Raw genomic sequence first — 24072 nt, forward strand, 5'->3', positions numbered from 1 at the left:
GCACCGGCAGCGGGGGCGGCGAGGCGTGGGTTCGTTTCCGGCGCGCGGCGTAGCCGGCCGCCGCTTTACGGTCGCCTCACGTCGCTGGGGGCGGGAGGGGGCAGGGTGCATTATTCAGGGGGCACTAAACCCGCCTCTTGCCCCCGCCGTACGCACACCGCTTCCGGCCGTACACGCCTTCCGCCCTCCGGACCAACGGTGAACGACCCCGCGAGTGCTCGATGCGGCCGGCCAACAATACCGTGGCGGAGTGCGTCCACATACGCTGTTGTTGACGGAAAAAAAACGGTTGACCAGCCAGGTGACCACACAAAAGCGATCGCCGAACTACGTCACCTCACACGCTTTGCCCACACTTTATGCGAGGGTCATACCGAAGGTATTGGGCTATCCATTGTTGTTGTCGATGACTGCTGCAGCTTTGCATACTAGTCTATCCTGTAAAAGCCTCATCATCTCTGCGTAACAACGTAGATAAATTTCAACGAGCTTACCGTCGTCCAGCCTTTTGCCCTTTCTACAATATTTACCCCTCTTACACTTTGGCCAGGCAACGGCCGTGCTGCAGTGGATACACCGGTTCCCGTGAAATCACCGAAGTTAAGCGCCGTCGGGCGTGGTCGGCACTTGGATGGGTGACCATCCAGGCCGCCTTGCGCTGTTGCCATTTTTCGGGGTGCACTCAGCCTCGTGATGCCAATTGAGGAGCTACTCGACCGATCAGTAGCAGCTTCGGTCATGAATACAATCATAATGACCGGAAGAGCGGTGTGCTGACCCCATGCCCCTCCTATCCGCATCCTCCACTGAGGATGACACGGCGGTCGGATGGTCCCGGTAGGCCACTCGTGGCCTGAAGACGGAGTGCTTCTTTTTTTTACACTTTGGCCGCGCGGGATTAGCCGAGCGGTCTTAGGCGCTGCAGTCATGGGCTGTGCGGCTGATCCTGGCGGAGGTTCGATCCTCCCTCGGGCATGGGCGTGTGTGTTTGTCCTTAGGATAACTTAGCTTAAGTAGTGTGTAAGCTTAGGGACTGATGACCTTAGCAGTTAAGTCCCATAAGATTTCACACACATTTGAACATCCCACTACGCGTTTCGATCGTTCACAGCATCATGTTCAGGTGAGAATTGTGTTGTTACATTCCTGGTGTTAGCTCAGAGCATAGTCGCCTTTTCACAGCAGCAGATCAAGGGCAGAGCAGATTACGTTTCGTCTTCTGCTGGTGATAAAACCGGTTTTTTCAGGATAGGTGCTGTTAAAGTTAAAAAACACGAATCTGTGCCAGTAAAATGTACAAATTCACGTATTTTAACTCTAAGAGTGCCTTTTTTGAATGAAGCAAATTTGTAACTGTAAAGTGAATAAGTACAGGGAGTGTTCACATGAAAAGGTATGAAGCGTCGTAACAACCGAACCGCTTGAAATATGCATATGCCGCTTTGGGATAACGCAGTGAGACATCTAGGGACATAAATGTGTTGTGTCATCTCTCCAAAAAAAAATTCAGAGCTGTGCCCTCAGCAGGGAAGGGTGACGCTCACAGTCTGTTTCGATGCCCGAGGTCCGACACTCATCGAATTCCTCGAGCACGGAAAACCCATTAACAGTGACGTGTACTGTAAGACACGCCGTAGCCTGCGCAAGTCCGTCAAGAGCAAACGGCTTGAGTTGCTCACGGAGGAAGTGATTCCGCTCAACGAGAATGCGCGTCCACGCGTCTCCAAGGTCACACACAGCGTAAAGGCCAACTTCAATGGGAGCAGCTTGCGTATCTGCCCTGCAGCCCGGAAATGTCGTCCTGCGACTTCCATGTGTTTGGTCTGTTAAAAAGCATCTCAAAGGGTAGCGCTTCAACTCTGAAGACGAACTGAAAGACACAGTGGAGGACTGGCTCCTGTCACAGCCACATGAATTTTTGGAACGTGGAATCCTTCGGCTTTTGAAACATAGAAATAATCGTGCTCAGGTCTCTGGTGATTACTTTTGAACAAAGACTTCAATTATATTCACATTGAAGTTTCGTACCTTTTCTTTTGAACGCCGCTCATAATTTAATCACCAGCAAAAGACGAAACATAACTTGTTTTGCACTTGGTCTGCTGCTGTGAAAGACGTATGTGCCCTGCATCAACACCGACAACGTAAAGTAATAATAATAAGAATAATCATCACCTGAACGTGATGATGTGAACCATGGAAACGCGTGGTGGTAAATTCAAAATGCGACTGACGCAGTAAACTGTTTTATTTCTATTTACGAAAAGTCGCATGGAAGTCGCATGCTGCAGTCCTTTCGGACGAAACATTCAGATAACAGTAGAGCGGAGTGGCCGCGTGGTTTAGGGCGACATGTCACGGATTGCGCGGCCTCTCCCGCTGGAGGTTCGAGTCCTCCCTCCGTAATGGCTCTGAGCACTATTGGACTCAACTGCTGAGCTTATAAGTCCTTAACATTTATGTCTCATTACAACCTGCCCTCTAACATCCCTACAACCATTTCACACGTTTTCTGAACATTAAAATGATGGTTAGCGCATATGCCCAATAAGCAGAAGACCCAGGTTCGAATCCCGGTCCAGCCCAAATTTTAAACTTTTCCTATTGATATAGATCAATGCCCACTGGCAGCTCGTCTCTTTAATTCCCTTGTGTCTTAATTCACTACACAGCTGCAGAGCAGCAGCACTCTTCAAATACGGAGAAAACAATTCTTGCAAGTTTTCGGGATCGGGTCCCGCCTGTCACGGAGATTTAATAGCCTAGGAAGATTTAGTCGATACTAGCTTACTGGTCAGACAAAAGCTCTGATTCGGGTGATTATCAGCAGTCAGAAAAGCGGGGGGAATCTTTGAGGACTCTCGCTGTCGAGTGCGGTCTGAAACGGCAGCCAAGTCCGGGAACGGTTAACAACGCGCGGCAGAAGGCGGTGCGCCGGTGCGGGCAACCGCGCATATAAACATTTGCGGCGCTCCACTATAATCCACTTACGCGCCGTTTCGAGAGCGCAAACAGGGCAATTTCATCAGCGTAATGTGTTGGCAAAGTAGTAAATTTCAAACACGCTAGGGCGGCCAAATAAGCGCCCTTGAAGGGCTCATTTGCCCTCCTCGGCAATTGAGGGCCGGGCGCAAGCGCACAACAGGAATGCGCGCCGCTTATTGGAGCGCGCCAGAGGGCCTCTTCCGCCTCTGCTCAAATTTTTATTTGAGAGCCGGCGTGCAGCATTTCTAAAGACGAGGGACCCAGTTGCGCTCGTTAACGGTTGCCCGCGGACGCGAAACTCAGCCGGACGCTCTTTATTACTGCATTTCCACGAGGAATTATTCTTGCAGCGACTGGACGCTACTCAAAAAGAGGGAAAAATCCAACAGGTACCGGATGCTATCCAACAGAATATGAAATGCAGGATATGAGATGCAGTGATGTCGGCTGTCTAAAATAAATCCAAACAGACATGAAAGTTCAGATTACACAATCAGCTTTCTGCGCAACGTCCACGACCAGCTTAGCCCTTTCGTATGAAATACCCTAATGTTCGCCACATCATCTACTTAAACTATTTTGCAGTCTCTCTTCGAAATCTGTTCAGTTGTAATAGTTTTTTTTTGGGGGGGGGGGGGGGGAAGTATTCGTAAGGCGTATCGGGAGGATCTCTCCGTTTCAGATATTACAAATTTGCTGACGAAATTCTGTCAGACTTCCAGCCGCGGCAAGTGGCTTAAAAGTCCACAAACTTTCGACCCAGTGCACCTCGGCCATTACCGGCTTTTGACTGTCGAGTGACTGCTGTTGCTGTACTTGTACAGCTGCGCTGCCTCCTGTGACGTCACTGGTGTTCATTCAAGCGCCATATATGGTAGTGTTTTCGTTGCGCTCTCAACCCTCACCAAGGTTTTATCAGTTTTGAGCCATTTAATTAGTCCTGGATGAATAACGATGTTTTTTCAGACCGATATTTTCCCACGTATCGAGGAACTCGCATGATGTTTATATATATATATATATATATATATATATATATATATATATATATATATATCACAGATTCATGTAACCTCTCTAAGACGCTGACTAATTTTTAAATTTTTTTGTTTAGTTTCCATGAGTATGCAGGATTTATGCAATTTTGTTACTTTATTTGTGTCTTGCTTGTAATTCTGAGACGAAATGTGCATTTATGTGTTCTTGAATAATAAGGAATATTTTAGGAGACAGAAAAAATTGTATCTCTTTACTTCAATACCGTAACATCCTAACTAAATGTTTGTTGTTTATTATTTTTAGTAGCTCATCTTGTGGATCTACATCTACATCTACATGACTACTCTGCAATTCACATTTAAGTGCTTGGCAGAGGGTTCTTCGAACCACAATCATAGCCGGCCGAAGTGGCCGTGCGGTTAAAGGCGCTGCAGTCTGGAACCGCAAGACCGCTACGGTCGCAGGTTCGAATCCTGCCTCGGGCATGGATGTTTGTGATGTCCTTAGGTTAGTTAGGTTTAACTAGTTCTAAGTTCTAGGGGACTAATGACCTCAGCAGTTGAGTCCCATAGTGCTCAGAGCCATTTTTTGAACCACAATCATACTATATCTCTACCATTCCACTCCCGAACAGCGCGCGGGAAAAACGGACACCTAAACCTTTCTGTTCGAGCTCCTGGATGATCAGACGGTGTAAGAAGAATTAGTCGGCTTAGTCGCTCTTAACAGCCGCCATTGAGGCCATCTCATTGAGGTAATTGCCATGTATGTTTCCCAGAACCAGACAGTTACATCGCAAGAAAATCCCATGTATCAGAGTCCAGGGGGAATAGAGTTTGACGTGTTTATAATTTTGAAAATCCAAGGCCGTAATATTTTGAACTAAGCCAGTTTATTTTAAAGTATTTCGAGTGTTCACATTTTTAATGACGTTGAGAAAGAGAGAGGAATAGTAGTATTATTATTATTGAAAACTGAGTAGTTTTTTTTTTGTCTCACCGACGTTACGGCCGTTTTTATGTGACCTGAATCCACGATTCGCTATTGGATCAGGCCGGCACTGGACGTTTTTGAAGCTAAAAGATTTTTCATAATTCCTTCTTTACTCAGATCACATATAAGCGACGTTACAGCACCCTGTATTCCGGCCTCAGCCTTCCGATGGTCAGGTCCCAGCCCTCTCTAGCTGCAGGCTTTATTGAGGGTGTTATCGCAGATTTTTATCTCGATCGCTTCTTTTATGACGCCGTCCCCGAAACCGTTAGTCAGCTTAATGACCGATGTCTCTTCAAAAGCTATTCGACGTCCGTTTTCTAAAGCATGCTCTGCTACCCTCCATTCCTCGGGATACCCATGACAGGAACATCTCCCGCGTTCTGTATGGTACGGTGTGTCCGACACACATATGTCCACAACCACGAGGTATTTATACACTCTTGGCGAGCTGAGGCTTACGTCGTCTTTTAGAGGACTCACGAATTGTCAGATTTTTGCTGGAGACCTGAACACCAATCCGATTTTACTCTTCTTTAGGGCCCAGTTAATTCTTCCTGTTGCTGAGCCACATAACACCAAAGAGTCATGCTTCATTGTGTCCTCCTCGGTGGCCTTCTGTTTACGTTTCTTCGTAGAGATAGCTTTTGAAATTTGTTGTCTGTTGTTATTGTTTTCTTTGAATGCTTTCTGGAAGTGGCTCAGTTCCTTCAGCATCATTTTAGTGTCTGAAAGAGCTTCTGCTCGATGCACGAGAATTGTTTCCGCCTACGGGATACTGAGAAATCTGCGGCAGCAGAGACTGCTATGAGAAGCTACATTCCTACATTCTAAAAAATAATACAGAAATTTAATAAACATTCCAAGCGTTATATTCAATCTCTGTCTGCTTTGTAACACCTGCTCACAGCGAGATAAAGGTTTATTGTTAACAGGCGAAACTCTCCTACTTCGTAAATTTTCTGGAGTAGGCGGTACCCCTTTCCATTGATAGAGCTGCCAACTTTCCTTCCCTCGCCCTTATATGTATAGTCTAGTTTAGTCCTGTATTTGTATCGTACGTTGTGGCTAAAGAAAATAGATTATATTGTGTCTACTTGCGTCAAAACCCCGCAGTATTTTAGGTACAACATTTTTCGGTCTGGACTGTTCTTGAATGTGTTCATACAGGAACGCAATTTCGGCCTGTTATGTCATTCTTAAATGGCAGCTCACTATGAGGTGCGTCACGCACAGTCGTCCCTTTAAGAATACACTGTGCTGTCAGCCACGAGCACATATTCCGCATGCGTAATAAGACAAGATTCTTCGTCACCTATAAAGGGTGTTTCAAACTTTTTGTGTCAAACGTCCAGGGGTGATAGGTCACGTCATGGGGAACGACTTTTGTTCCCGGCGAGGCTAGGTGTGTTTTAAGATGGCGAGATTTCATTGAGCTGGCAGGGTTTACTAACCAGTTGTGCAGCATACCACCTACTCTAACAAACTGACACTCATTTTGGTAATTTTCCAACAATGTTCGCCTATCGAAGCTGTGGGCTCCAAACGATAGATATCGAAAAGCGATTCTAAATTGAACATGCGTCTGTGGTGACGGGCGTTATGATAAATTATTTGTGGGTTGCTAGACATCCCAGCTCACTACCGACATAAATAGTTTAGGTTTCCCTAAACGATTTATGTCGGTAGTGAGCTGGGATGTCTAGTGTCGTAGACGTTTCTTCGGCCGATTGCCTCGCGTGGAAGAATCTAATTCCATACTTATGTCGTGTACAAAATTGTTTGAAGTTTTGTCGAAAATGTGGATTAATGCCGGATGACGATAGGAGATACTGAGTAGGCTCCGGTCTATTAAAGTTCATAATAAGAGTTCTGAGAGTGAAATACCATTACAATTTCGCTGTGGAAACTGTGGTAAACGAACGACTATCAGGAAGAATAGGGGACTGATGACCATTCAAATTATCGATCCAGACCAGCATAACTATTGTTTCTTGCTGCATTAGGGACTACACCCTGCAAGCAACAGCATCGGGAACTGATTTATCTACCGATACCGTGTGTGACTATTCCGGGTTTTGCAGAGAAATAGCTACGAACGACAGCGTACCGATCGATGGACCAAATAAAGTTGTTAAAGTGGATGAATTGAAAAGAAAGAGAAAAAAAAGAAAAAGGTTCAAATGGCTCTGAGCACTGTCGGACTTCTGAGGTCATCAGTCCCCTAGACTTAGAAATTACTTAAACCTAACTAACCTAAGGACATCACCCACATCCATGCCCTAGCCAGGATTCGAACCTGCGACCGTAACAGCAGCACGGTTCCGGACTGAAGCGCCTACAACCGCTCGGCCACAACGGTCGGCAGGAAACACCAGACAGGACGACCTTTAAGAATGAAATCGAACGTATTTGGGTATTCGGTGGTGTAGAACGAGAGTCCCGGAAGTGCTCTGTAGTAAGAGTGTCCTCCAGAGACAGGGTAACTTTAGTCGGTTTGATAAAGCGCTTCATACTGCTCGGTAGCAAAGTGACTGCAGACGGCTTTCAGTCCTACAAGCCGATGAAAGCAGAAGGATTCACCCACGAATTCGTGAACCATTGCACAGAGTTCGTGTCTACCGATGATCCCAGTTTCCACAAGCAGAACATCGAGTGACTGTGGAAATCTGTGACATCTTCCATTAAAAGGGAAGGGCGTCCTGGCGAAAGAGGCCAACTCTACTTTTTTTAGTTTCTGTATTTCCATAACTTGCGGTTGCAAGGAAAAGTTGACGCATGTGACAATCTATCCAAATTCTTGCGTGACATAGGGAGAGCCTACCCAGGTTACGGCAAAAAGGGAATGCTTCCCGTAGCATACATGTCAAGTGGATTTTCTCTTGACGACAACATTTTAATCAACGCTCTTCTTTTGCCGTTGTTGTAGTGACCACTGTAAACATCCTCATAACGTCCGCCGCCACATTCGCGTGATCGATTTAGAATCGTTTGGAAACCCCGGCTTCGACAGACAAACATTCTTGGAAATTACCCCCATTTTCAACAAGAGAACTGTACAAATGAGTCTCTCTAAGAGGAAAAAAGGATTTTAGAAGTGAATTAAGCCCTTTCATGCAGGGCATATTTCAGAACTATAGACAACACACATTGCACATGCAGGCTGCAGTCAAAGTTGTGTGTGCAGATGACATGAAATCGATACTAATCACTACAAGAATTGGCGCGTTCTTTATATAAATGACGAAACTTTCTGTCCTGTTATGCGACCCCAACATCTATGCATTGGCACACTTCATTCAGAATTGCCGTGACTGACGTAATACGTGAAATCACGGCCGTGAATAAGTTCACTTAATAACAGTTACAGAGTAAAATGTTGGTATTCATAAAACAAAGTAAAATGAGGTTAGTCTTGTTGGATGAATTCGTTACTCACTTGCTGCTTCAAGTTCCCTCGCTGACAACAGCTACCTCTGACGCTCGACCGTCACGGAATCAAAGAGTCCACTAAATGCTAGTATCGTCTGCTGTATTAACGTTTCCATAGCTATTTCCTATTGTTGTCGCGCGATACGGCTGCCTTGTCTGGCAACAAAATGCCGTTCTTACGAAAATGTCTCCGATCCGACAGAATTACCAGCTGCGTGAGCGACAAGCGATTCATTCGCGAGCGCGAAGTTTGCAGTTTGAATTAAAAAAAAAGCCTATCAAGGATACAAGCGGGTCTGTTTAAAATTTCCATCTAGGACGCAGATGCACGTCACGCTGAAATGGTCTGAATATTAGCTAAGCGTTTTGTAAGTTACTTGTTTTTCTTTCTCTTAACTGGACATGTGCTTTATATTTTGTTAATGACGTTCATCGCAGATTAATAGCATGTGCAAGACTGGGAATTAAACGCGGAACTTGTTTCCCGGTCCTGCATAGAGTTTTAATCTCCCACGAAGCGCCAAACCAGCGCACAGTCCACTGCAACATTCATTCACTCTGGAATTTTTCTCTCGCATGACATCCAGAAAGCCATAGATAAAGGTAGTTAAGTAGATGCCTTATTTCTTGACTCAGATCCACAACTACGCTTATTAACGAAAATACGGTCGTATTGGGTATCATGCGAAGTTCGTAGCTGGCATGATGATTCCTTGGTAGGGGGGACGCAGCATATTATTTTAGATGGAGAGTCGTCGGCAGATGAAGAAATAACTTCGGGTTTGCCCCTGGGAAGTGTGTTGGGAACCTTCATGTTCATGTTGTATGTTAATGACAGTGCAGACAGACTTTTTAACGGGTGATGCAGTTATCTATAATGGATTACTGTCTGAATAAAGCTCCACAAACATTCTGTCGAATCTTGATAAGATTTCAAAGTGGGGCAAGGACTCGCAACTTGATTTAAACTTTCGGAAATGTAAAATTGTGGGCTTCTCAAATCGAAAAAGAACTTCGCATCCTATACTACAATATTAGTGAGTCACGATTGGAATCGGTCAACTCATATACTAGGTATAAGAATTTATAGGGATATGAAATGGCATTATTTCATACGCTCAGTTGTAGGTAAAGCATGAGGCACATACGGATTCGCATTTGAACCATCCTAGGATATTGCTCAAGTGCCTGGCACCCGCATAAAACAGTTTTGTGGTTCTTCAGCCGGCCGCGGTGGCCGAGCGGTTCTAGGCGCTACAGCCTGGAACCGCGCGACTGCTACGGTCGCAGGTTCGAATCCTGCCTCGGGCATGAATGTGTGTGATGTCCTTAGGTTAGTTAGGTTTAAGTAGTTCTAAGTTCTAGGGGACTGATGACCTCAGAAGTTAAGTCCCATAGTGCTCAGAGCCATTTGAACCCTTTTTTTTATTATTATTCAGTAAACAGAATTGGTAAACACTTGAAGATAAACGCAAACTATGTTTTTACTGTTTATTATTCTTGTCAGCAACTTGGATACATGATCTGTCAAGCTGATTTTCCGATAGTTCTAGCATTTATCTGTTCTTTGTGTTTCCAGAATAGTTCCTGATGGTGCGTCTCATGACTCGTGGGTTGTACAAACAAGCAGGTAATCAGTCACATTGGTACAGCTTCGCTGAAAGAGACTGGTGTTATGACAGGACCAGAATGCCGCAACATAAGCTGGAGTTTCCGTTGTCGCCACACACATTGTGGGTGAAATTTGTTGCGCTCGGAGCGCCACCAGAGGCTACGTGACGGAGCGTGGGCAGGTGCTCAGCGTTCCTCCACACAGGATTTCATAACCCGGCTCGTAAAGTAGCCGCTGTTTTGAACTGCGGCCAGAGAACTCGGTCTCTCGACGTCGCGGCCATTTCCGCAGCTCTGGGCCTCTTTCCAGTTAGCGACGCAACAGACGCCGCAGCCGTCTCGATTTATTCGTCCGGCATGGAGCCCCAGCGTGCAACGACCGCTCCTCTCCACCAGCGATCCACGTGCACGAGATTAGTGATGCAAACGGCTGGTGGTTTTCCATTCGGTCCCACTGACACACTCGGGAAGTGGGGGGATTCATGTGGTCAGCGGAGAGGCGGCACCGAGGAGGTGTGTGTGTGTGTGTGTGTGTGTGTGTGTGTGTGTGTGTGTGTGTGTTTGTCAGAGAGAGAGAGAGAGAGAGAGAGAGCGGACGTTCGCCCACGTTGGCCTCGGCCCCAACTGAGTGTCTTCGTTGAGAGCCTGAGTTACGCAACGCTAGCGTCAAAGGCGCCGTTGTGGCTGAAACATCCATTCACTGGTAACCAGGCCCCGCGCTTGCTGATACCATCTAGGATCGTCCCACTTGGGGAGTTGCGCCGCACGGCGCCTGTCTTGTGATCACGGCAGCCGCCTCGGTGGCGAAAGTGCAGGAGGGGTACTGTGCATTCCCCGTGCGTAGCGATTTCGCTGTTTGAAGAAACCTGCTGTGAGTCACAGGTTGCATCTTCCTTGTGATTCCGCACAGACAATAAGCACGATCGTATTTATCATCCGAATCACGGTCTGTTTGCCCGTACCCGCATGCGGCTTTACGTGGTGGCTTTGCAAATGCGCTACCTGTACACAGTAACGTCCGATATTGTCAAAGGCTTCACCTGGATTGAAAGTAGAATAGAAGACGGGGACAGAGGAAATGAAACGAGACCATTCTTCCTCTCATTTTCAAAGCTATTTTCTCCTTCCTCTTCCTTCAAATGTTCAAATATGCCTCTTGCGTCGTCTTGTTCAGTGCCTCTGCTGTCTGTAATTAGTTTTTATTTGATCTCTTCTCCTCTTTCTTCATCTGTCTATGTATCTTTTTCGCTATTGGTCGGTAATTCATTATTATTTAGGGCATTCTGTTTTCATTCATTCTTGTGACATGACCTCTCCATTTACACTCCTGGAAATGGAAAAAAGAACACATTGACACCGGTGTGTCAGACCCACCATACTTGCTCCGGACACTGCGAGAGGGCTGTACAAGCAATGATCTCACGCACGGCACAGCGGACACACCAGGAACCGCGGTGTTGGCCGTCGAATGGCGCTAGCTGCGCAGCATTTGTGCACCGCCGCCGTCAGTGTCAGCCAGTTTGCCGTGGCATACGGAGTTCCATCGCAGTCTTTAACACTGGTAGCATGCCGCGACAGCGTGGACGTGAACCGTATGTGCAGTTGACGGACTTTGAGCGAGGGCGTATAGTAGGCATGCGGGAGGCCGGGTGGACGTACCGCCGAATTGCTCAACACGTGGGGCGTGAGGTCTCCACAGTACATCGATGTTGTCGCCAGTGGTCGGCGGAAGGTGCACGTGCCCGTCGACCTGGGACCGGACCGCAGCGACGCACGGATGCACGCCAAGACCGTAGGATCCTACGCAGTGCCGTAGGGGACCGCACCGCCACTTCCCAGCAAATTAGGGACACTGTTGCTCCTGGGGTATCGGCGAGCACCATTCGCAACCGTCTCCATGAAGCTGGACTACGGTCCCGCACACCGTTAGGCCGTCTTCCGCTCACGCCCCAACATCGTGCAGCCCGCCTCCAGTGGTGTCGCGACAGGCGTGAATGGAGGGATGAATGGAGACGTGTCATCTTCAGCGACGAGAGTCGCTTCTGCCTTGGTGCCAATGATGGTCGTATGCGTGTTTGGCGCCGTGCAGGTGAGCGCCACAATCAGGACTGCATACAACCGAGGCACACAGGGCCAACACCCGGCATCATGGTGTGGGGAGCGATCTCCTACACTGGCCGTACATCACTGGTGATCGTCGAGGGGACACTGAATAGTGCACGGTACATCCAAACCGTCATCGAACCCATTGTTCTACCATTCCTAGACCGACAAGGGAACTTGCTGTTCCAACAGGACAATGCACGTCCGCATGTATCCCGTGCCACCCAACGTGCTCTAGAAGGTGTAAGTCAACTACCCTGGCCAGCAAGATCTCCGGATCTGTCCCCCATTGAGCATGTTTGGGACTGGATGAAGCGTCGTCTCACGCGGTCAGCACGTCCAGCACGAACGCTGGTCCAACTGAGGCGCCAGGTGGAAATGGCATGGCAAGCCGTTCCACAGGACTACATCCAGCATCTCTACGATCGTCTCCATGGGAGAATAGCAGCCTGCATTGCTGTGAAAGGTGGATATACACTGTACTAGTGCCGACATTGTGCATGCTCTGTTGCCTGCGTCTATGTGCCTGTGGTTCTGTCAGTGTGATCATGTGATGTATCTGACCCCAGGAATGTGTCAATAAAGTTTCCCCTTCCTGGGACAATGAATTCACGGTGTTCTTATTTCAATTTCCAGGAGTGTATTTCTATGCTTCTTAATCTGTTATTCTGTGCTTTTAAATCCTAATCCTGTCTGACTGTATGTAGTATTCCTTATCATACCAGACAGTCTACAGACAACCACTCTTATAAAGTTAGTTTAAGTAATGTGGAAGTCTAGGGACCGACGACCAAAGCCGTTTGGTCCCTTAGGAATTCACACACATTTGAACATTTGAACAGGGTCTCCATGGAGTCCCGTTACCAGTACAAGAAATCATAACTTGGAAACTATTAGAGATAGAGCACCGTGGTTTGTAGTAAAACGTTAACCAGCTCGCATAGTTTCTTTCTGTTACTCCAGAATTTCATTGTATTTCCCAACCTACCGTTCTAGAAAATCAACGCGATATTCGAGTTCTGCCCATGTATGGGCCAGCATCGACAGTTACGATTGCTCATTGATTCACGCGTGAATGGTAGAAATGTCACTGACTGTTGTTGTGTACACGCGATCCTTGACGTGAGCCCACAAAAAGACGGTTTATGGCGTGACAACGAAACAGCGTGGTGGCCATGCGATGCGACCATCACGAGACTCAATCCACCTCTGAGGAAACGTGTCACTCGGTACATGCCGCACGTTCAAACTCCAATGTGGGTGTGACCATCATACTTTAAGACGACGGACGGCCGCAGCTCTTCGATCTGTTCGAGCACTGCCAGGTAAACATATCTCGTTATGATTTTCTCTGCGAAGAAATCGGGCCTGTCACCCTTTCGTGCATTAGGCCATAGCAATAATTAAGCCTCGGGCTGTCACGAATATGTTCAAGTGTGATGGGAGGGTTTTCGGAGGTCCAAATTCTAATGGTTGGCGACTCACCAGACCAGAAATGTAGAAGGATGTTTACTCTGGAAACAGGCACCTTCTCAGGTAGTCTTCGTCAGCATCTACGGAATGCATGCGGCAGAGGACGATCGTTTGGCACCGGCCAGAGTGGCCGTGCGGTTCTAGGCGCTACAGTCTGGAGCCGAGCGACCGCTACGGTCGCAGGTTCGAATCCTGCCTCGGGCATGGATGTGTGTGATGTCCTTAGGTTAGTTAGGTTTAATTAGTTCTAAGTTCTAGGCGACTGATGACCTCAGAAGTTAAGTAGCATAGTGCTCAGAGCCATTTGAACCATTTGATCGTTTGGCTCCAATGCTTGGACAATTTGCACTTTGCACGCAAAAAGGCGTAACCGCATATGCAACACTTTATGGTGTTGATCTTGCTTCCTGCAATTCGCGCAATGCAGGACGAAGTGAATTCTGAGGTCGTTATAGAGTATTTTTGCATGTCACTTCTTCTCACCCTCTCCGCAACCCCTAGGAGTGGTTTGGGTGTGTAACCACACAATATCTTTACACAAATAATAGTGAGTAATGCATATGCAAAATTTGATTGGGACTGCTCCAGACATTTCTGAGTTAAGCTTCCATGTCACCTTCTTTCCACCCCCACCCCTATGGGTAGTAGGTGGTGCTTACCTCCAAAGAAACTTCCTCAGCCATGTGTACTACCGCTCATAAAAGTTTCATCTTAATCGGATGAACGATACAGGAATGCATAAAAGACGAACAAAAACTATTTATTTGTATAAATTACATCTACATCATACTTCGCATGGCCGGCCGAAGTGGCCGTGCGGTTAAAGGCGCTGCAGTCTGGAACCGCAAGACCGCTACGGTCGCAGGTTCGAATCCTGCCTCGGGCATGGATGTTTGGGATGTCCTTAGGTTAGTTAGGTTTAACTAGTTCTAAGTTCTAGGGGACTAATGACCTCAGCAGTTGAGTCCCATAGTGCTCCGAGCCATTTGAACCATACTTCGCATGCCACCTAACGATGTGTGACGGAAGATACTTCCGGTAGCACTAACGGATCCCTCCTGCCCTGTTCCACTCGTGTATAGCGTGTGGGAAGAATGATTGTCGGTAAGCCCATGTACAATTTCTCGAGTTTTCTCGTGGTGATCATTTCGCGAGATGTATGTGGGAGAAAATAATACGTTGCCCGACTCTTCCTGGAAAGTGCTCTCTCGAAATTTCGATAACCTACCTCTCCGTGACGCATAACGCCACTCATGTTGCGTCTGCCTTTGGAGTTTGTTGAGCATGCCCGTAACGCTCTTGCGCTGGCTAAACTATCCGTGTCGAAACGTGCCGTTCTTCACTGAATCTCTCTCTCTTCTATCAGTCCTGCCAGGTAGGCATCCCAGATAGATAAACTATAGTCAATAATCGGCCGAAAAAACGCCTTCTAAGCCACTTCTTTCGTGGATGGGTTACATTACCTTAAGATTCCCTGACTAACATTAAACTATACCTTTCACAAATCACTTACCTCACAAAAATCTTCGCTGCTCAAGCTACTGCAATACAGCGAGCGCCACTACTGCCAGCTAAATAAAAGATTCAAACTATGGAAGGCACTAACTACTGATAGGGGTAGTTAGCAAATGAAAGATATTAATAGAGAACAAACAATGTATTTACCTTGATATTATCATATATAAATATGACAAATTTCAAAACTCCGCCATCTCTCTCCCCACATCCACCACTGCTGGCGGCTCACCTCCAACTGCGCAACGCTACGTGCTGTTCACAGCCAGCTGCATAACACTACAATGGCGAGTATTACAACAATGCAAAGCAGCCACAGACTGCACACAGCACAGCCAGTGATTTTCATACAGAGGTGGCGTTACCAATAAAAAACCTAAACAGCCTACTTACACAGTGAATCTGAGACTGGCATCTGCTTTTCCCACTATTTGTTTCATGTGGTCGTTCCACTTCTTTTCCCACTATTTGTTTTATGTGGTCATTCATCTTAAGGCCGTTCTGGCTAGTTACTCCTAGATATTTTGCGGTGGATGCTGTTTCCAGCGGTTTTCACCTACAGTATGTCTGTACAGTAGTGGATTTCTTTCTCTATGTATGCGCAACATGATACGTTTATTTTCGTTCAGGGTCAACAGCCAGAGTCTGCACCGTTCACCAGTTCTCTGGAGGTAATTGTGCAAATAGTTACTATCTTCCGTCGCTGCTACTTAGTTATAGACAACCGCATCATCTGCGAGCAGCCTGAAACAGCGTCCGACGCTTTCTACTAGATCATTCATATGTACAGGGCTATTACAAATGATTGAAGCGATTTCATAAATTCACTGTAGCTGAGTTCATTGACATATGGTCACGACACACTACAAATACGTAGAAAAACTCACAAAGTTTTGTTCGGCTGAAGCCGCACTTCACGTTTCTGCCGCCAGAGCGCTCGAGAGCGCAGTGAGACAAAATGGCGACAGGAGCCGAGAAAGCGTATGTCGTGCTTGAAATGCACTCACATCAGTCAATCATAACAGTGCAACGACACTTCAGGACGAAGTTCAACAAAGATCCACCAACTGCTAACTCCATTCGGCGATAGTATGCGCAGTTTAAAGCTTCTGGATGCCTCTGTAAGGGGAAATCAACGGGTCGGCCTGCAGTGAGCGAAGAAACGGTTGAACGCATGCGGGCAGGTTTCATGCGTATCCCGCGGAAGTCGACGAATAAATCAAGCAGGGAGCTAAACGTACCACAGCCGACGGTTTGGAAAATCTTACGGAAAAGGCTAAAGCAGAAGCATTTCTTAAACAGGAGATTGGAAAACCGATGGATCGGTCGTGGTGGAGATCATGATCAACAATTCATGTCATGGCTTCCACGCTCTCCCGACTTAACCCCATGCAATTTCTTTCTGTGGGGTTGTGTGAAAGATTCAGTGTTTAAACCTCCTCCACCAAGAAACGTGCCAGAACTGCGGGCTCGAATCAACGATACTTTCGAACTCATTGATGGGGACATGCTGCGCCGAGTGTGGGAGGAACTTGATTATCGGCTTGATGTCTGCCGAATTACCAAAGGGGCACATATCGAACATTTGTGAATGCCTAAAAAAACTTTTTGAGTTTTTGTATGTGTGTGCAAAGCATTGTGAAAATATCTCAAATAATAAAGTTATTGTAGAGCTGTGAAATCGCTTCAATCATTTGTAATAACCCTGTATTGTAAACAATAGCGGTCCTATCACACTTTCTTGAGGTATTGTATTGTATGTTTACCAGGGACCTAGAAACGACGGAGAGGCTCCGTCAACGCCGCAGCCGCAGTGGTCCACAACCCCACGACGATTACCGCAGTCCACTTCACCCCTCCGCCACCCCACACCGAACCCAGGGTTATTGTGCGGTTCGGCCCCTGGTGGACCTCCCAGGGAACGTCTCACACCAGACGAGTGTAACCCCTATGTTTGCGTGGTAGAGTAATGGTGGTGTACGCGTACGTGGAGAACTCGTTTACGCAGCAATCGCCGACATAGTGTAACTGAGGCGGAATAAGGGGAACCAGCCCGCATTCGCCGAAGGCAGATGGAAGACTGCCTAAAACCACAGACTGGCCAGTTCACCGGACCTCGACACAAATACGCCGGGCGGATTTTCTTGGGGTATTCAGGAAATTACCTTTACATTTGTCGATTTTTTTCCGTCAAGAGCGACGTGCTGACTTCTATTTGCAAGGAAATCTGGTCCGATGCCCGAAATGGTCGTATTTTTTTCACTAAATGGCAGTGCGGGTCAAGTAACACAGCGTGTACTTGAGCGCCGTTGTATACAGCGCTACGGATCTCATGGTGAAAGACGGCGAGCTGAGTTTCGCAATATCTCTGTTGACGTAATCCACGTTGATTTTTGTACAGAAGATCTTTCGTTCACTAGGAACGGCATAATAAGTAAACACAAAAGATTTTCCGTTATTCTACACGTGATGGACGTTAACGGTATAGCCCAATAATTATGTGCATCTGTTCTACGACCCTTCTTAAAAGTGCAACGACCTGCGCTTTTTTCCAAGGCTGTAGACAGTCAGACTGAATGACAGACGCACTGATTAACAAAATGCACAAAAAGCGTGCATTAGCGTTTCCTCGCGAGTAGGAGCTTCTGACTGAAGCAGGCTCGGCTAAGAGGCTGCAGTGGGCAGCGCCGAGTGGGCGCGAGACAGCGCTGGCAGCGGCGGCGGCGGCGTGCATCTGGAGGCCGGGATTTAATCAGCTAATGGTCCGGCCCCGGCCCGGACGGGCGCGCTCCTTGGCGGCGGCAGCCATCCCCCCCCCCCTCCCCCGCCCCCCTTGGCTACGCACACCGTGCACTGTGCTGCCGCCGCTCCCACCGGAACTCCGTTGTGTGCGCCCGCTTTTGCGCTTCGTTAAAACAACTAAGTGCGTCCCGCCGCCGGCGCACGGGCAAGTAGGCGCCCAACGGCCTGCCGACGTCGGCCTGGCTGGGTGGGCACTCCACGCGATGCGGTGCGGTGCGCTGCTTGGGACCACCGTGCCAGCGCTGCCGGCTCCGCAGCCTATACCGCCGCCGCACGTAGACCTCGGAGAACATGAACCGGAGCAGTGGCCATTCACTGACCCGGTTCCCTTTTGACTACGTTGTGTGACGTATTTCCTCATTATTTTTGCTCTGTTTATTACGATGGGCGTTCAATAAGTAACGTAAACCACGGTGTTTCACGGCCAGTTTTGGCAGAAAAAATGCGGGATTTCTACATTTATACTCCGCAAGCCACCCAACGGTGTGTGGCGGAGGGCACTTTACGTGCCATTGTCATTACCTCACTTTCCTGTTGCAGTCGCGTATGGTTCGCGGGAAGAACGACTGCCGGCCGGGGTGGCCGAGCGGTTCTAGGCGCTACAGTCTGGAGCAGCGCGACCGCTACGGTCGCAGGTTCGAATCCTGCCTCGGGCATGGATGTATGTGATGTCCTTAGGTTAGTTAGGTTTAAGTAGTTCTAAGTTCTAGGGCACTGATGACCTTAGAAGTTAAGTGCCATAGTGCTCAGAGCCATTTGAAAGCAGGTACTCGTGTACCCTTGATGACTGCACTACACAAAAGTTTACGCTTCGCCTGGGCCTTTAACAGAGACTGTTGATGACTGGAAACATGTTGCTTGGTAGGACGAGTCTCGTTTCAAATTGTATCGAGACGATGGGCGTGTACAGGTATGGAAACAACCTCATGAATCCATGGTCCCTGCATGTCAGCAGGAGACTGTCCAAGCTGGTGATGGCTTTGTAATGGTGTGATACGTCCAGACTCTGACAGGTGACACGTACGTAAGCATCCTGTCTGATCACCTGTATCCATTCATGTTCATTGCGCATTCCAATGGACTAGAGCAATTCCAGCAGGACAATGCGACACCCCATACGTTCAGAATTGCTACAGAGTGGTTCCAGAAACACTATTCTGAGTTTATAATCTTGCGCTTTCCACCAATCTCCCCAGACATGAACATTATTGAGCATGAAACTTCCTGGCAGATTAAAACTGTGTGCCGGACCGAGACTCAATCTAGGGACCTTTGCCTTTCGCGGGCAAGTGCTCTACCAACTGAGCTACCCAAGCACGACTCACGCCCCGTCCTCACAGCTTTACTTCTGCCAGTACCTCGTCTCCTGTGAGGACGGGGCGTGAGTCGTGCTTGGGTAGCTCAGTTGGTAGAGCACTTGCCCGCGAAAGGCAAAGGTCCCGACTTCGAGTCTCGGTCTGGCACACAGTTTTAATCTGCCAGGAAGTTTCACATCAACGCACACTCCGCTGCAGAGTGAAAATCTCATTCCGGATTATTGAGCATATCTGCGACGCCTTTCAACGTGCTGTTCAGAAGAAAATCCACCCTCTCATACTCTTACGGATTTACTGACAGCCCTACAGGATTCATGGTGTCAATTCCTTCCAGCATACTTCAATCATTAGTCGAATCCACGGCACGTCGTGTTGCGGCACTTATGCGTGCTTGCCGGGGCCCTACACGATATTAGGCACGTGTACCAGTTTCTTTGGCTCTTCAGTGTGTTTATCCACATTTGAAGAGAGCTGCCGCTAATTACACCAAATGACACATCGCTCTAGTCTCTCTCACTCGCGACCGTTCCTAGTCGACTGTTTGACAGGTGACTGAGTAGCGGCGCTGGAATTATTCGAGGCCTGTCACCTGGCGGAAGCTGCCGTAGGCAGGAGGAACGTTTCTTTTTTTTCCGCGTGTGTGAAAGCTGTGAGGAAACGGCGTGACATTTTGGCCGCCACGGTGTTTGCCGGCGGCAGCAGTAATTTCCTGCCGGCAGCCTGCGCGGCCCTGATTGCCGATGCGCGCCGCGTCGCCGCCGTTATTGAGAGTCCCATTCAGAGGAGGCCGGCGCGACGGCCGCTGGAGCGGTCCAGCGTGGGAGGAAAGTCTACGCCGCACCACAGGTCACAGCGGCCGCAGTGACAACTTCAACATGTGGCGGAACTACTATTCAAAACCGTACAGACTACCTCTACCAGTCGTATGTACATACCACTGTGCGCTCTTCGAATCAGTACTCAGCTTCGCAGCTAGCACGTGGGCACATAAACTGAACGTGGTCACCAACAAAGCATCCGTCAGACGAGGGCAGAGAAGTGTCCTACTTAGGCTATCTGGAGCCTTTGGTACCACCTCAGCGGATGCACTGTGTGTGGTGCTCGGAATATGCCCCATAGATATCACGATGAAATACAGAGCTGCAAGGTACTGGTTAAAGGTGGGGAGACTAGATAAACGATACATCACCATAAAAGTTGGCGTTTGCATACATGGCAAGGTGAGTGGGATGAAAGTGATACGGGACGTAGACTGCACGACTTCCTCCCTGACATAAGGGAGCGGTTGAGAATGAGACATATCGATCCCAGCCGCGGTATGGTACATTTCTTAACCGGACACGGACCTTATCCCACGCACTTAAACCGCGTGAGTCTGAGGCAGACACCTACATGCACATGCGGGGGAGAAGGTTCCCCAGAACACACTGTCTTTTTCTGCGGGCAATACGCGAACAGTAGACATACACTACACTTAGATTACACAGATACAGACATAGATATATACGCAGCAATAAGAGACGAAGTACAATGGGCACAATTAAACGCACTGGCAAACAGTATTTAAAAAACAACACATGAAGAGTATATGCGGACACGACATTACAGACATGCCTATGTGCAGCGTAACAGCAATCTCCAGAGGATGGACAGCGATACCCACAATGACAGCGAAAATAGTGACAATGAGGAGGAACAGGAGGAGGAAGCTGAGATGTGACAGTAAATAAGCAAAAGTGCTGGGAATCTAGCCAAGAAAACACCAAATGCTGTACATGGATGTGCACCTTAAGTAGCTAATACATAGGATTAGTAATAAATAGGATAAGCAAATTATTTCTCTACTAATAACCATTTGTGTGTGTGTGTGTGTGTGTGTGTGTGTGTGTGTGTGTGTGACTGGCGGTCAACGGCTCGAAGAAACCATTCCGAGGTATTCATCGCCAGGTGATGGCACTAACAAATCTCTCATCTAACCTATCTTCTTTTTATATTCTTCTTAAAAAAACAACAAAATTTTATTTATATTTCAACCTTAAAGTATTGTTATTTTGAAAAGTATCATTCTTTGTAAATGCTCTAGATAAAACAAAAGGAAAGAAAACTGTAAAAAGATGAATAACGAAAATTGTAAGATGTACGACCTATTTTAAACATCGGGTAACAGGTCTATAATTTGGCAATAAATAAATAAACTAATAGAAATAAAAACTACCATGTGGCCCTTAGCAATTGTACATTGCTGGAAATATAACCCGCCAATGTTTTGTGGTATCATTGCCGCTCGCACACATTGCAGCTACATATTCGGAAATATTTCCGGGAAATATGCAATACGTAGTACGTATCCGGGTCAGAAATATTTACACAGTCCACAATGTTGTCACGATATGGACGAAAACGAGGCAGTGGAAGTAAAGGCGGATCTCCATAAACACAATAAGAAAAAGAAAAGCCTATGACGCACCACGAAAGAATTATCCAAATGTGACACAAATCGATAGGTTTAACGTACATGTATAGACAAACAAATGATTAAAATTTCAGGAAAGTGCTTCACAAACTGAACAAGTCAGTAACGCGTTGGTCCACCGCTGGCCCTTATGCAAGCAGTATTCGGTTTGGCATTGATTGACAGGGTTGATGAATGTCCTCCTGACGGACATCGAGCGAAATTTTGTCCACTTGGTGCGTTAGATCTTCAGAATCCCGAGCTGGTTGGAGCACTCTGCCCATAATGCTCCTAAAGTTCTCAACTGGGGGGAGATCGTGCGACCTTACTGGCCAAGGTAGGGTTTGCCAAGCACGGAGAAAAGAGGTAGAAGCTACCGTCGCATGCGGGCGAGCATTATCTTGCTGTTGTGTAAGCCCAGGATGGCTTGCCATGAAAGGCAACAAAACTGGGGACAGAATGGTGTCGACATACCTCTGTGCTGTAAGTGTACCCTGGATGATCGCCAAATGTCTTCTACTGTGAAACAAAATGGCATTCCAGACTATTTATCACTCCTGGACATTACGCCTAAGGCGCGCGACAGTCATGTTGTTATCCCACCGCTGTTAGGTGCGTCTGCAGACAAGTGTTCGGCCTGGAATCTTACTGACTGGAGCATTGTCTTCAGTCATCAGTTCCGCTTCCAACTGAGCCCTGATGATCAGTGAAGATGTGTCCGGAGACTCAAATGCTGTCTTGTTGGTTCGACCAACAACACAAATGCTGTGTTGTTGGTTTGACCAATTGCAGGTAAATGTATTTAAAAATGTTTGCACACACACCATTACATTTCTTTTCCTGGAAATAATACAAATATAGAACCACCAAATCACTTGATGCTGGCCTAGAAGGACGAAAATAAAATTAATAAGCAAAAGTGAAAAATCCCACGTTCTTCTAATAAGCTCATTGCTGTACTACCCGCCATGAAAATAAAAAGAGCAGTGTATTTGGAAATGGAAGGTACTGCAAGTGCAAAAAATAGTACAAGGGGATGAAGCCTGGAATATAGTAAAATAGTTCTAATGGATCTGCTATGCAGTAGTTACGAAGATTTGAAGAGACCTACACAAGATCTACGTCTGCAAGACTGCTCTGTAAATCACAGTTAAGTGCCAAGCAGATGGTTCATTCTCCTTCAGACTATTTCCCTACGATTCCACTCTCGAAGAGCGCGCGGGGAAAACAAACACTCAGATCTTCCTGTGCGAACTCTCATTTCTCTTATTTTATTACGACGACGATTTGCCCCTATGATGGCTGGCTCGAACAAAACATTTTTGCTAACGGAGGAGAAAGTTGGTGATTGAAATTTCGTGAAAACTTCTCGTCGAAACGAAAAACGCCTATGTTTGAATGTTTACCACCCCCGATCGCGTATCATTTCCGTTACACGCTCTACTCTATTTCGTGGTAACATAAAACGATTTGCCCTTCTTCAAACTTTTTCGATGTCCTCCGCCAATCCTATCTGATACCGCGCAGCAATAATACAGATGAGAGCCGAGAAGCGTAGAGCAGACAGTTTCTTTATTAGATCCTTTTCTTCTTTTAAGAGTTCTGTCAATAAAAGGCGGTGTTTGGTTTGGCTTCCCTACAACATTATCTATGCGATCGTTCCAGTTTAAGTAGTTCGTAATTTTAGTCCCTAGATATTTGGCTGAGTTAACAACCATTATGTTTGCATAATTTACAGTGTAAGCGAAATTTAAGGGATTCCTTTTAGTACTCATGTGAATGACCTCACCTGTTTCGTTATTTGCACTTTTGCAGTCAATTGCCAGTCTTCGCACCATACAGATATTCTGTCGAAATTATTTTGCAACTGGTTTTGGTATTCTGATGATTTTACTAGACGGCAAACAACAGTATCAGCAGCAAACGATCTGAGAGGGCTACTCAGATTGTCTCCTAAATCGCTTATGTGGATTGGAAACAGCAAAAGTCGTATAACATTTCCTTGGAGATCGACAGAAATCATTTCTGTTTTACTCGATGACCTTCCGTCACTTAATACGAACTGTGACCTCTGTGATAGGAAATCACGAATTCGACTAACGTAGAGAGCTGCTGGAACCAGTCTTCGGACTGATTAAGACAACAACAACAACGCCTTTTATCGTGAGACGTATATTTGTTATTAATGGTAAAGTCGCTTTCGGTTAGGACGCTTCTGGATTTCGCAGATGAAGGTCAAGAGCCAACATTTAACATACAACCGAGCTTTTGCGTTAGTGATCAAATACTTTCTGGCCGTCGTCCATGAATTTTGTATATTAGTGATATTCTTGGTCGTGGTACGAAAATGTACCGTAACCAACACGTAGTTAGTTAGATGAAACAAAATTA

This window comes from Schistocerca piceifrons, chromosome 4 (assembly GCF_021461385.2).
Source record: "Schistocerca piceifrons isolate TAMUIC-IGC-003096 chromosome 4, iqSchPice1.1, whole genome shotgun sequence".
Lineage (NCBI taxonomy): Eukaryota > Metazoa > Arthropoda > Insecta > Orthoptera > Acrididae > Schistocerca > Schistocerca piceifrons.